Source organism: Ctenocephalides felis, unplaced genomic scaffold, assembly GCF_003426905.1.
Source record: "Ctenocephalides felis isolate EL2017-DRISC unplaced genomic scaffold, ASM342690v1 CF-g0.4_SCAFFOLD_03139, whole genome shotgun sequence".
In the NCBI taxonomy this organism is placed as follows: domain Eukaryota; kingdom Metazoa; phylum Arthropoda; class Insecta; order Siphonaptera; family Pulicidae; genus Ctenocephalides; species Ctenocephalides felis.
The window spans coordinates 1-13838 of record NW_020539293.1 but is presented as its reverse complement, the minus strand read 5'-3'; the positions used below and the strand labels follow the sequence as shown (position 1 = coordinate 13838).

Here is a 13838-nt window from a genome sequence, read left to right as displayed (position 1 = left end):
TGAGCCTGCTTTAAGCACTCTAATTTGTTCAAAGTTAAACGTACCGGCCCACCTCGACACTTGGTGAAGAGCACTTTGGTAGGATTTTGAGTTGGGCCGCCTTTTTACGGGCTAAGCCCACCGGTAGGACGTCCCACAGACATGCCTGTTGAACACCGCGAGCGGTGAACCGACAGTGTGAGACACAGATTCAACTACGAGCTTTTTAACCGCAACAACTTTAATATACGCTATTAGAGCTGGAATTACCGCGGCTGCTGGCACCAGACTGGCCCTCTAATAGATCCTCGTTAAAGGATTTAAAGTGTACTCATTCCGATTACGGGGCCTCGGATGAGTCCCGTATCGTTATTTTTCGTCACTACCTCCCCGTGCCGGGAGTGGGTAATTTGCGCGCCTGCTGCCTTCCTTGGATGTGGTAGCCGTTTCTCAGGCTCCCTCTCCGGAATCGAACCCTGATTCCCCGTTACCCGTAACAACCATGGTAGTCGCAGAAACTAACATCGACAGTTGATAAGGCAGACATTTGAAAGATGCGTCGCCGGTACTAGACCGTGCGATCGGCACAAAGTTATTCAGAGTCACCAAGTCAAACGGTGAGCAAGGCAAGCCCGCCACCGATTGGTCTTGATCTAATAAAAGCATTCCTTCCATCTCTGGTCGGAACTCTATTTGCATGTATTAGCTCTAGAATTACCACAGTTATCCAAGTAATGTGGGTACGATCTAAGGAACCATAACTGATGTAATGAGCCATTCGCGGTTTCACCTTAATGTGGCTTGCACTGAGACATGCATGGCCTAATCTCAGAGACAAGCATATACTACTGGCAGGATCAACCAGGGTGCTATATATATAATAGCATAGTGCGTAAATGTACCTCGGCGTCACCCGAGAGACCACACTTTGTATAGAAAAGTTCGATGAATATTTCTAAACAACGAATTTTCTTACATATATATATCTGAGTCGTACGATATTCCCTGGACATGACGAACAGTTTACATCGCGACTTGATATTTTATATATTCTGCGCTTACACAGAGGCTAGACCTTTAACAACCGTCGAAACGGCGGTCCGTACATGAAATTTGCGGTCCGCAGACCCAGTTAATTTCAAACAGTCTCTTTACCCTTCGTTAGATTGAAAACGTCGGGGCGAATTCATTATAAGAATTCATCGTTATAACTAACTTTTATTCTCGCTCGGAGAGTATTGAGTTGATTGCATTTGTATATTTTATTTTCGGCTTAAGAGTCTTTGCGTCAACGACACATGCCCGCGGATATGCTGTACAGTATGGTTGAACACTTATAAATAAGGTCCAGAACCCGGCCGTAAACCGACATCCGACATCCGAACACGTCTACGACAGTTTGACCTGCAGCGACGGGTCGCCTCGGGTTACCGTGCGAACCATCACCGCGATGGTCTGGACAGGCTATATGGCGGGTCGCAAGAAAATAAATTCTCTAGGACGCGCAACTACTTTAGCAATTTCAGAGCACGTTGTGGTCCAAAAACAAACGTCCTCGCTTTAAAATTGAAATATGAATATTTGACTGTGTGTGAGATTCAAAAATCTGCTTTCGCTGATTTTTCATTTTCTTAAAACAACGCAATGAAGCGAATGTTCAAATTCGCACAATTTGAATAAAATGTGCAGAGTATATAGAATACTAACGCAAGCGTTTACTACAATCGACTTTAAAACACTAGACTTTCATCTAGCGCCCAAAGATATGATTGAGCTATGCGTTTAAAGTATAATATTCAAAAAGAACGCCATTTTCACAACGAACTTCGTCATTTGCTCAGGCATCTGGCGATACCAAGCAGATATACATGGCAGTGCTCTCACACAATGCATAAGAGCGCTAAGCGGTTGTAAACCGCGTCACACTGCTTTTGCACACTGCGCAATATTTTGCGACTAGCTCCGGTCAAACGTTAATGAAACGAATGATCATTGCCAGAGGCTTTTGCCCACAGTATATTATACTATAGGAGCGCACTTGATTACAGCAATAATTTGTCGAGTAATCACAAGATTTCATATTTGCGGTCAGCAAACCCAAATAATTTCAACTCGCTCCGATCAAACGTTCATAAAACGAAAGACCATCGCTGCAAGAAGCTTTGCTAGTTCTGCTACATTCACATATATTTGACCGTAGTCAATTTGTAAAATCCTATATTATTAAAATATATAGATTTCATATTTGCGGTCCGCAGACCCAAATAATTTTAACTCTCTCTGATCGAACGTTTAAAAACGAATGATCCTTCCACCAGTTATCTATAGCCGCAAACCAGCATCCAAATATATACGGGGTATATAATTCTAGATATGGCTCACAACATTATTAAAAGTTACGCTAATATATCATTGACAGACTAAAAGTATCGAATATGATGTAAAAACTACACCGGGGAATGATATCCGTACCCGCCTGAACAACATAGCGTACTTTAGGCTGAGCTTGCTCGCATCGCACTCGACACGACCTATCCCCCTATATAAGGCGCGCGGCCACTGCGTAAGTATTCGACTGAGTCCCAAGCGACGTGATTTTGACCTGCGGCGAGGCGTCGCTTCGGGTTTCGGTGTGAATCGTCAAGACAAAAGTCTGGGAAAATTTTGAACTGTAAACCCTTATGATAGAAAAATTTTTGTCGAAAATTTTGTTAGATGTTCAAACAGTTTTATATATATGGACAATATGAATTATAGTTAATTATTGAGTTTTTAGGTGTTTTTTGGGTTTTTTTAAACTTTTGTATAAAATTATGTATTTATTGATTTTTATAGATCTCAATGAATATAAAACGAATTTATATATAGTTATATTATTTTTCATAATTATTTGTTCAAATTTTCTAATTTTACAATAAATGTTCAAACCAGTTTTCCTCGATTTTCTCTTAAACCGTAAAAGATACGAAAAAACTTTATTCGTACGAAAGATGCAGAATAAAATAACGAATAAAATGGTATATGAATGGTTAAGTGTGTTCATAAAATTTTCTCGAGATTTTCCAATTTTCCTGAAATTTTACGACCTTTTAAAATTTTGAGACCTTTCTAACGATGTATAATACTTTATATGTTTTCTTTAGAGAAATATAGAATCGTGAGGAGTGTTGCTTCAACCTAGCCGCACTTTGCATTTTGACAAGTTAACAACTACACAAATTGCTCTATACTATCTAAACCGTAAAAGATACGAAAAAACTTTGTTCGTACGAAAGATGCAGAATAAAATTACGAATAAAATGGTATATAAATGGTTAGGTGTGTTCATATAATTTTCTCTAGATTTTCCGATTTTTTCAAATTTTTACGACAGCAACTCGCCTGTAGGCCACACCGTGCAAAATTCGAAGTTGTGATATATGGAAAAAGAACTAAGAATTTTGAGACCTTTCTAATGATGTATAATACTTTATATATTTTCTTTAGAGAAATATCGAATCGTGAGGAGTGTTGCTTCAACCTAGCCGCACTTTGCATTTTGACAAGTTAACAACTACACAAATTGCTCTATACTATCTAAACCGTAAAAGATACGAAAAAACTTTGTTCGTACGAAAGATGCAGAATAAAATTACGAATAAAATGGTATATAAATGGATAGGTGTGTTCATATAATTTTCTCTAGATTTTCCAATTTTTCCGAATTTTCACGACGGCAACTCGCCTGTAGGCCACACCGTGCAAAATTCGAAGTTGTGATATATGGAAAAAGAACTAAGAATTTTGAGACCTTTCTAATGATGTATAATACTTTATATGTTTTCTTTAGAGAAATATCGAATCGTGAGGAGTGTTGCTTCAACCTAGCCGCACTTTGCATTTTGACAAGTTAACAACTACACAAATTGCTCTATACTATCTAAACCATAAAAGATACGAAAAAACTTTGTTTGTACGAAAGATGCAGAATAAAATTACGAATAAAATGGTATATAAATGGTTAGGTGTGTTCATATAATTTTCTTTAGATTTTACGATTTTTCCGAATTTTCACGACGGCAACTCACCTGTAGGCCACACCGTGCAAAATTCGAAGTTGTGATATATGGAAAAAGAACTAAGAATTTTGAGACCTTTCTAATGATGTATAATACTTTATATGTTTTCTCTAGAGAAATATCGAATCGTGAGGAGTGTTGCTTCAACCTAGCCGCACTGTGCATTTTGACAAGTTAACAACTACACAAATTGCTCTATACTATCTAAACCGTAAAAGATACGAAAAAACTTTGTTCGTACGAAAGATGCAGAATAAAATTACGAATAAAATGGTATATAAATGGTTAGGTGTGTTCATATAATTTTCTTTAGATTTTCCGATTTTTCCGAATTTTCACGACGGCAACTCGCCTGTAGGCCACACCGTGCAAAATTCGAAGTTGTGATATATGAAAAAAGAACTAAGAATTTTGAGACCTTTCTAATGGTGTTTAATATCTTATATATTTTTTTTAGAAAAATATCGAATCGTGAGGAGTGTTGCTTCAACCTAGCCGCACTTTGCATTTTGACAAGTTAACAACTACACAAATTGCTCTATACTATCTAAACCATAAAAGAAACGAAAAAACTTTGTTCGTACGAAAGATGCAGAATAAAATTACGAATAAAATGATGTATAACTCGATATATGTCATAATATATTTTTCATGAGATTTTTAAATTTTTCCTTTAAATTAAAAAATGTTTTAAATTTTTCGCTGGCTTTAAATTTATTTGCGGGTTATGCTTTTTTTTACAATATTGTTTCAAATGATGTAAAAAGTTAAATTAGCGAGGTGCCTCAATATGCAAAAAATTGGCCCACCTCATTGATATTTCTTAGTAAAACCCGTATATTTAACCACAGTTTTCTAAGAAACCAATGGATAGGGAGGGCCAATTCATTATATAAGTAAAATTAAGCGATATGGGCACCTTTTATATGAAATATATGTGTTATTTAAATAAATTTTGACTGCAAAACCATATATCGCAAATAACTTTTTATCCAGCGAAATTTTCAATAAAATACTGTTTTTAATAAGTAAATGTATTAATTTAGGCATGTGAATAATTCAAATTGTGAATTTTATTTTTATTAAGATAATGTGTGGGGGGATTTTAAATCGGGTTTAGTTTGTTGTTATTTATTTCCATCAGAGTGCGCTAGTATTTTTTTATTATACAATTAATTCTAGAATGTAATTCTAGAAATTTTGAAAATAATATATTAATGTGACAATTCCGCATAAATGTTCATTCAGTTCGTCACTAGAGCGTCAAGTATCAATGGCAAGTTCTTATTTAAATTCAGGCGCAAGTGCCAGTAATTTGAATCATATGCCCTCGCATGATCAAATTAAATTTGGACTAGCAGAAGAATTTACAGGAGTGAATCTTCCGACAATTATGGAAGTTATCAGGTATTATTTTTATTTGGCGGAAAAATCAACAAAACAAAATAAAATGTTTTCATATAAAACATTTACTCCAAATGTGGTAACAAAATTGATTCAGACGTGGGAAAAAATTGATATTCCAATTATGGAGAAACGAAGTATCGCTAGAAAATTGAACCGATTGATTGATAAATATAAAGTACAAATAAAAGCAAGTCTACCCAAGCATCATTTCAGAAGTTTGTAGAATCCACGAAAGAATTATTTTATATTGGAAAATGCAAATGCGATTTGCGAAGAATACTGTATTCCTGCGGACTGATTCCAGAACATTTAAAAGCGTTTATGATGGATCAACATAATGAGAGGAAATCTACGATACCAGAATATATTATAAAAATTGAAGATGAAGTATCAGAATCTACAATAACTAGCAATATTACTCCAGGTGAGACATATACTCCAGATGTTGATTTTGATTTTAAAAACTGTTCGGAAAGTTCACAAAATACTTCTCATATAAAACGTGGTCCATATAGTCGAAGATATAAGGCTCCAAGCTATGCCTTAATGTGCGACAGATTTGCAGTTTCTGATAGAGTTGGTTCTGGCGTGGTGACGGCAATCCTGCGTGACCTGGGCATAACGGATGATTGGGGCAATCCTGTCATTATGGATAAAAATAAAAGCTATTGTGAGAGGCAGAAAAATAAGCAAGCTCTACACAAACAATATGATTTTTCTGAATTAATAGCATTTTCATTCGACGGCCGAAAAAATTATTCTATTACCATGGAAAAAATCGATAAGAAGTTTCACCGACGAATGATTAACGAAGCGCATTTAGTTATTTTAAAGGAACCGAATTGCCAATTGTTGGGTTACACAAAATTGGAAAATGAAGATTCGGAAAGTAAAGTAATCAAATTGAACGAGTTTTTCGCCGATAAAGGAATAGCTCTCGATTCTTTGATAGGCATATGTTGCGATGGTGAACCAGCAAATACAGGCGTAAAAAATGGGATTTTACGTCGATTTGAAATTCAGTTAAACAGGCCACTGCATTGGTTTGTGTGTCTTCTCCACTTTAACAAACTTCCACTTCGCCATTTATTTAACTATTTGGAAAAATCATTGACCACTGGATCACGAACAAAAACTGGAATATTAAGCAAACAATTTGAAACATGCGAAAATATACCGGTGAGTTATAACATATTTACCATTTTTAATACCCTATGTTCAAATTCAATATAATTTATTTTTTCCTTTATACTTCCAGCCGGTAAAAGACTTTGAAACAATCCCACTTGAAAATTTGGCTGATATAAGTCCTGCTGAATCGACAACTGACTCAAGTTATTTAATAAAAATAGCTAAAGCAGTTGCTTCTGGAGAAGTATCGACAGACTTAGCTAACATGAAACCAGGGCCAATAGCACATTCCCGTTGGCTCACGAAGGCTAGTAGGTTACTTCGGTTATATGTAACTACTAATAAGCCATCCAAAAATATGAAAATTCTGGCAAACTACGTAATGAAAGTATATATTCCAATGTACTTTAACATTAACTATTACAACTCTGTGGTGTATGGTAGTATATTATTTTATAAATTTATTAGCTGGACGCAATATTTAGACTCGAATTTAAGACAAATTGTGAACAATGTTGCTAAAGAAAACGCATACTATGCTCACTCGGAAAATATTTTATTAGCAATTTTGTTTGATAATAAAAAGGAAATACGAGATTCAGCTATAAGAAAAATCTTATATTACCGTAATAATGTGGAAGACCTGACGCAATTTAGAGATTACAAAACACCCGAAATAAATTTTGAATGCACCGACTATACTAATATGATAGATATGGATGATTATTCAAATATATCCGAACCAGCCTTTACGCTAAATATTCCTCATGAACCCGGACCCTCTATGGAGACCCCGTTCTCCAGAGACATGACCTAAGGCTTGCGGTATGTGCCGCTTTTATGTGGGGATCAAAGATGTTATTGCCAAACAACCTTCCTCCATTACCCGGGCTTAGGACCAGCAGCAGCGCGCAAGGATACGTCTGCAGGCGGAGTTAGTAGATAGGGACAGTGGGAATCTCGTTAATCCGTTCATGCGCGTCACCTGTTAGATGACAAGGCATTTGGCTATTAAGAGAGTCATAGTTACTCCCGCCGTTTACCCGCGCTTGCTTGAATTTCTTCACGTTGACATTCAGAGCACTGGGCAGAAATCACATTGCGTCAACACCCGCTAGGGCCATCGCAATGCTTTGTTTTAATTAGACAGTCGGATTCCCCTAGTCCGTGCCAGTTCTGAGCTGACCGTTTAATGGCGGCCGAAGAGTACGACTGACCGACCGAAGCCGGCACAGAAACCTCGCAGCAAGAAAGATCCGCGTGAGGCCTAGACACGGGACCGAGCTCGGATCTAAGTCACAAGGACAATTTCACCTCGCCCAGGCTCGGTACATCGGCCTACGCCCGCTTCCCAACCAAGCCCGGCACGCCCCGATCCTCAGAGCCAAGCCTTATCCCGAAGTTACGGATCCAATTTGCCGACTTCCCTTACCTACATTTATCTATCGACTAGAGGCTCTTCACCTTGGAGACCTGCTGCGGATATGGGTACAAACCGGCGCGACACCTACCGTGGCCCTCTCCTGGATTTTCAAGGTCCGAGGGGAAGATACGGACACCGCCGCAACAGCGGTGCTCTTCGCGTTCCAAACCCTATCTCCCTTCTAGAGGATTCCAGGAAACTCAAACGCTCATACAAAAAAGAAAACTCTTCCCGTATTTCCCGACGGTGTCTCCAGGTCATTTTGGGTTACCCCGACGAACTCTCTTGCGAGGGCCCGACTTGTAAACGGTTCCGCTGCCGGGTTCCGGAATAGGAACCGGATTCTCTTTCGCCCGATGGGTGTGAAATTTTATTCAAAATAAAATACACCAACATCAACATAGGATTTCTCCTGGAGCTTAGGATCGACAAACCCTTCTGCGCACTCCACCGCGACCCTCCTACTCACCAGGGCGTCAAAACGAACTATTATGAACGTTTCTCATGCCCTGGCGGCCGAGTATAGGCACTACGCTTCAGCGCCATCCATTTTCAGGGCTAGTTGCTTCGGCAGGTGAGTTGTTACACACTCCTTAGCGGATTCCAACTTCCATGGCCACCGTCCTGCTGTCTTAAGCAACCATCGCTTTTCATGGTATCCCATTAGCGTCGTTTAGGCGCCTTAACTCGGCGTTTGGTTCATCCCACAGCGCCAGTTCTGCTTACCAAAAATGGCCCACTAGGCACTCTGATCCAAATCTCTGGCTTCACTATTCAAGCAAGCCAGAGATCTCACCCATTTAAAGTTTGAGAAGAGGTTGAGGTCGTTTCGGCCCCAAGGCCTCTAATCATTCGCTTTACCGGATGAGACTCGCTCATCGAATGCCAGCTATCCTGAGGGAAACTTCGGAGAGAACCAGCTACTAGATGGTTCGATTAGTCTTTCGCCCCTATACCCAGTTCCGACGATCGATTTGCACGTCGGAATCGCTACGGTCCTCCATCAGGGTTTCCCCTGACTTCGACCTGACCGGGCATAGTTCACCATTTTTCGGGTCCTAGCGTGTACGCTCTGAGTGCGTCTCTTCTCGCAATGAGAGTGAGACGCCTCAAGATTGCAGGCACGCATCCGTAGATGCGGTCCGTCATCCCTCAGTTTACTTAAGCAAACCTTTACGTTCATTGCGCCTTTAGGTTTTGTATTTCCCAATGACTCGCGCACATGCTAGACTCCTTGGTCCGTGTTTCAAGACGGGTCCTGAAAGTACCCAAAGCAATAGCATCGCTGACCGGTAATAGAGTCCGTTCGAGAACACGGTAGCTAACAGCTCGAGGCGGCATCGATGCCGGACTAGGTCCGACGGCCAATAACCGTCCGTGCTTGCAACCGGCCGAACGCTTAAAAGCGACCCTATACCATATCATTTATACCGTCTGGCAGTCGGCCGGAGCACGCGGGGTCTGGCGCGAATAAATTCGTGACAGGCTACCGCCGCGGTCGTAGATCGACACCAGACGGGTCGCGACGTCCTACTAAAAGAGAACTGCATGCCAACGCCGCCTGACACATAAACCGACGGCGTATCGCGGGACGAATCCCGGTCAATCGCACGCCACTAAATGGAAGACAACGATAACATTGAATCTCTCCTTTCGATCTTTCGGGTTTCTCAGGTTTACCCCTGAACGGTTTCACGTACTCTTAAACTCTCTCTTCAAAGTTCTTTTCAACTTTCCCTCACGGTACTTGTTCGCTATCGGTCTCGTGGTCATATTTAGCCTTAGATGGAGTTTACCACTCACTTAGAGCTGCACTCTCAAGCAACTCGACTCCGAGGAGAGATCCTCTCGATACGCGCAACGGTCGCTACGGGCCTGGCACCCTCTATGGGTAAATGGCCCCATTCAAGATGGACTTGAACTCGCCGCAACGCACAAAGATAATCGAATCCTCCCTAACACTACATTTCCCAGCGTCTGTCTCCGGCCGCGGGATTTAGTGCTGGGCTCTTCCCTGTTCTCTCGCCGCTACTAAGGAAATCCTAGTTAGTATCTTTTCCACCGCTTAGTAATATGCTTAAATTCAGCGGGTAATCTCATCTGCTCTGAGGTCGTATTATGATTATGATGTGCTTGCAAACGTTAGTAAGCAAACGCACACAAAATCGACGAGGAACCTTTGAATCGTCCAAATTTGCCGAAACGAAACCGCATTTCGAAGAGTTCGGGTTTCCGGTTATCGGAAGGGTCGCAAGAATATAAAATCTCTAGGACACACAACCCGCCGTAATCCCACAGAACGTCAACGAACGGAAATGTCCGATGTTGTAAAGTGGACTTGCTCACACGTTGAGTGAATTATTTAAGAGCACGCATAGACGCGAAACTCCATCATTCGCCGGCAAGCCGTTTAAAGCAAGCGGCAGTCTGGTAATGTTATACGACTCTCAGCCAGAGGTGGTCCGGGAACAGTATCCGAGGACCGCAATGTGCGTTCGAAATGTCAATGTTCATGTATCCTGCAGTTCACATGTCGACGCGCAATTAGCTGCGTTCTTCATCGACTCACGAGCCAAGTGATCCACCGTTCAGGGTGATTTTATATATATTTATACATGATTCAATCGTGATTCCCTCGAAATCGTTTAAGATAACTCGGGCGATTCTGAAACTAGTATGATTATTATGGTTACAATTAGTACACCGTAAAGCTTTCGCGTTTCGGTCCGAGATACAAAATCTCGTTTCAAAATTGAAATATGAATATTTCACTGTGTGTGAGATTGAAATCTGCTTTGGCCGATTTTTTAATTTCTTAAAAACAACGCAATGAAGCGAATGTTCAAATTCGCACAATTTGAATAAAATGTACAGAGTATATAGAATACTAATGCAAGCGTTTACTACAATCGACTTTAAAACACTAGACTTTCATTCAGCGCCCAAAGAATTGATTGAGCTATGCGTTTAAAGTATAATATTCAAAAAGAACGCCGTTTTCACAACGAACTTCGTCATTCGCTCAGGCATCTGGCGATACCGAGCAGATATACATGGCAGTGCTCTCACACAATGCATAAGAGCGCTAAGCGGTTGTAAACCGCGTCACACTGCTTTTGCACACTGCGCAATATTTTGCGACTAGCTCCGGTCAAACGTTAATGAAACGAATGATCATTGCCAGAGGCTTTTGCCCATAGTATATTATACTATGGGAGCGCACAACATTTAGTCTGCAACATTATATTGCGATTAAAACACACGTTTCATTCACTTAATAGTAAATGTATGTTAATGATCCTTCCGCAGGTTCACCTACGGAACCTTGTTACGACTTTTACTTCCTCTAAATAATCAAGTTTGGTTATCTTCCCAGCAACATCGGCAATTTCAAAACGCTGCCGCGCACCGGTCCGAAGACCTCACTAAATAATTCAATCGGTAGTAGCGACGGGCAGTGTGTACAAAGGGCAGGGACATAATCAACGCAAGCTTATGACTCGCACTTACTAGGAATTCCTCGTTCATGCGGAAGAATTGCAAGCCACAATCCCTAGCACGAAGAGGCTTCAACGGATTACCGGACCTTTCGGCCAAGGAAAACCTGCTGATCTCTTCAGTGTAGCTCGCGTGCGGCCCAGAACATCTAAGGGCATTACAGACCTGTTAATGCTCAATTTCGTGCGACTGAATGTCGCCTGTCCCTCTAAGAAGATATATTTGTACGCCGGTAGTGAGAACCACAACCAACAACGACCGAAGCCGAAGCGGAGGGTCTTTGCGATACCAGAAAGTACGTTTATTTAGCAGGCTAGAGTCTCGTTCGTTATCAGAATTAACCAGACAAATCACTCCACCAACTAAGAACGGCCATGCACCACCACCCACCGAATCAAGAAAGAGCTCTCAATCTGTCAATCCTTCCGGTGTCTGGACCTGGTGAGGTTTCTCGTGTTGAGTCAAATTAAGCCGCAGGCTCCACTCCTTGTAGTGCCCTTCCGTCATTTCCTTTAAGTTTCAGCTTTGCAACCATACTTCCCCGGAACCCAAAAGCTTTGGTTTCCGGAAGCTGCCTGCCGAGTCATCGGAGGAACTTCGGCGGATCGCTAGCTGGCATCGTTTATGGTTAGAACTAGGGCGGATCTGATCGCCTTCGAACCTCTAACTTTCGTCTTGATTGATGAAACCACATTGGGCAAATGCTTTCGCTTCTGTCCGTCTTGCGACTATCCAAGAATTTCACCTCTAACGTCGCAATACGAATGCCCCAAGTTGTCCCTATTAATCATTACTTTGGAATTCCAAAACCAACAAAATAGAACCGAGGTCCTATTACATTATTCCATGCAGACAATATTCAGGCGAATGAGCCTGCTTTAAGCACTCTAATTTGTTCAAAGTTAACGTACCGGCGCACTTCGACACTTGGTGAAGAGCACTTTGGTAGGATTTTGAGTTGGGCTGCCTTTTTACGGGCTAAGCCCACCGGTAGGACGTCCCACAAGCATGCCTGTTGAACACCGCGAGCGGTGAACCGACAGTGTGAGACACAGAATCAACTACGAGCTTTTTAACCGCAACAACTTTAATATACGCTATTAGAGCTGGAATTACCGCGGCTGCTGGCACCAGACTGGCCCTCTAATAGATCCTCGTTAAAGGATTTAAAGTGTACTCATCCGATTACGGGGCCTCGGATGAGTCCCGTATCGTTATTTTTCGTCACTACCTCCCCGTGCCGGGAGTGGGTAATTTGCGCGCCTGCTGCCTTCCTTGGATGTGGTAGCCGTTTCTCAGGCTCCCTCTCCGGAATCGAACCCTGATTCTCCGTTACCCGTAACAACCATGGTAGTCGCAGAAACTACCATCGACAGTTGATAAGGCAGACATTTGAAAGATGCGTCGCCGGTACTAGACCGTGCGATCGGCACAAAGTTATTCAGAGTCACCAAGTCAAACGGTGAGCAATGCAAGCCCGCCACCGATTGGTTTTGATCTAATAAAAGCATTCCTTCCATCTCTGGTCGGAACTCTATTTGCATGTATTAGCTCTAGAATTACCACAGTTATCCAAGTAATGTGGGTACGATCTAAGGAACCATAACTGATGTAATGAGCCATTCGCGGTTTCACCTTAATGTGGCTTGCACTGAGACATGCATGGCCTAATCTCAGAGACAAGCATATACTACTGGCAGGATCAACCAGGGTGCTATATATATAATAGCATAGTGCGTAAATGTACCTCGGCGTCACCCGAGAGACCACACTTTGTATAGAAAAGTTCGATGAATATTTCTAAACAACGAATTTTCTTACATATATATATATCTGAGTCGTACGATATTCCCTGGACATGACGAACAGTTTACATCGCGACTTGATATTTTATATATTCTGCGCTTACACAGAGGCTAGACCTTTAACAACCGTCAAACGGCGGTCCGTACATGAAATTTGCAGTCCGCAGACCCAGTTAATTTCAAACAGTCTCTTTACCCTTCGTTAGATTGAAACACGTCGGGGCGAATTCATTATAAGAATTCATCGTTTATAACTAACTTTATTCTCGCTCGGAGAGTATTGAGTTGATTGCATTTGTATATTTTATTTTCGGCTTAAGAGTCTTTGCGTCAACGACACACATGCCCGCGGATATGCTGTACAGTATGGGTTGGAACACTTTAAATAAGGTCCAGAACCCGTCCGTAAACCGACATCCGACATCCGAACACGTCTACGACAGTTTGACCTGCGCGACGGGTCGCCTCGGGTTACCGTGCGAACATCACCGCGATGGTCTGGACAGGCTATATGGCGGGTCGCAAGAAAATAAATTC

At 41.4% G+C, this 13838-nt stretch overlaps 2 non-coding genes across 2 annotated transcripts; both read right to left on the bottom strand.

The window, feature by feature from the left end:
- Positions 1 to 10439: 10439 nt before the first annotated feature.
- Positions 10440 to 10594, bottom strand: LOC113381865. Its single transcript, XR_003367593.1, has one exon. It is a non-coding gene; the product is annotated as a 5.8S ribosomal RNA (ribosomal RNA).
- Positions 10595 to 11290: 696 nt separating this feature from the next.
- Positions 11291 to 13209, bottom strand: LOC113381866. The gene has a single exon (XR_003367594.1). It is a non-coding gene; the product is annotated as a small subunit ribosomal RNA (ribosomal RNA).
- Between the last annotated feature and the right edge of the window lie 629 nt (positions 13210 to 13838).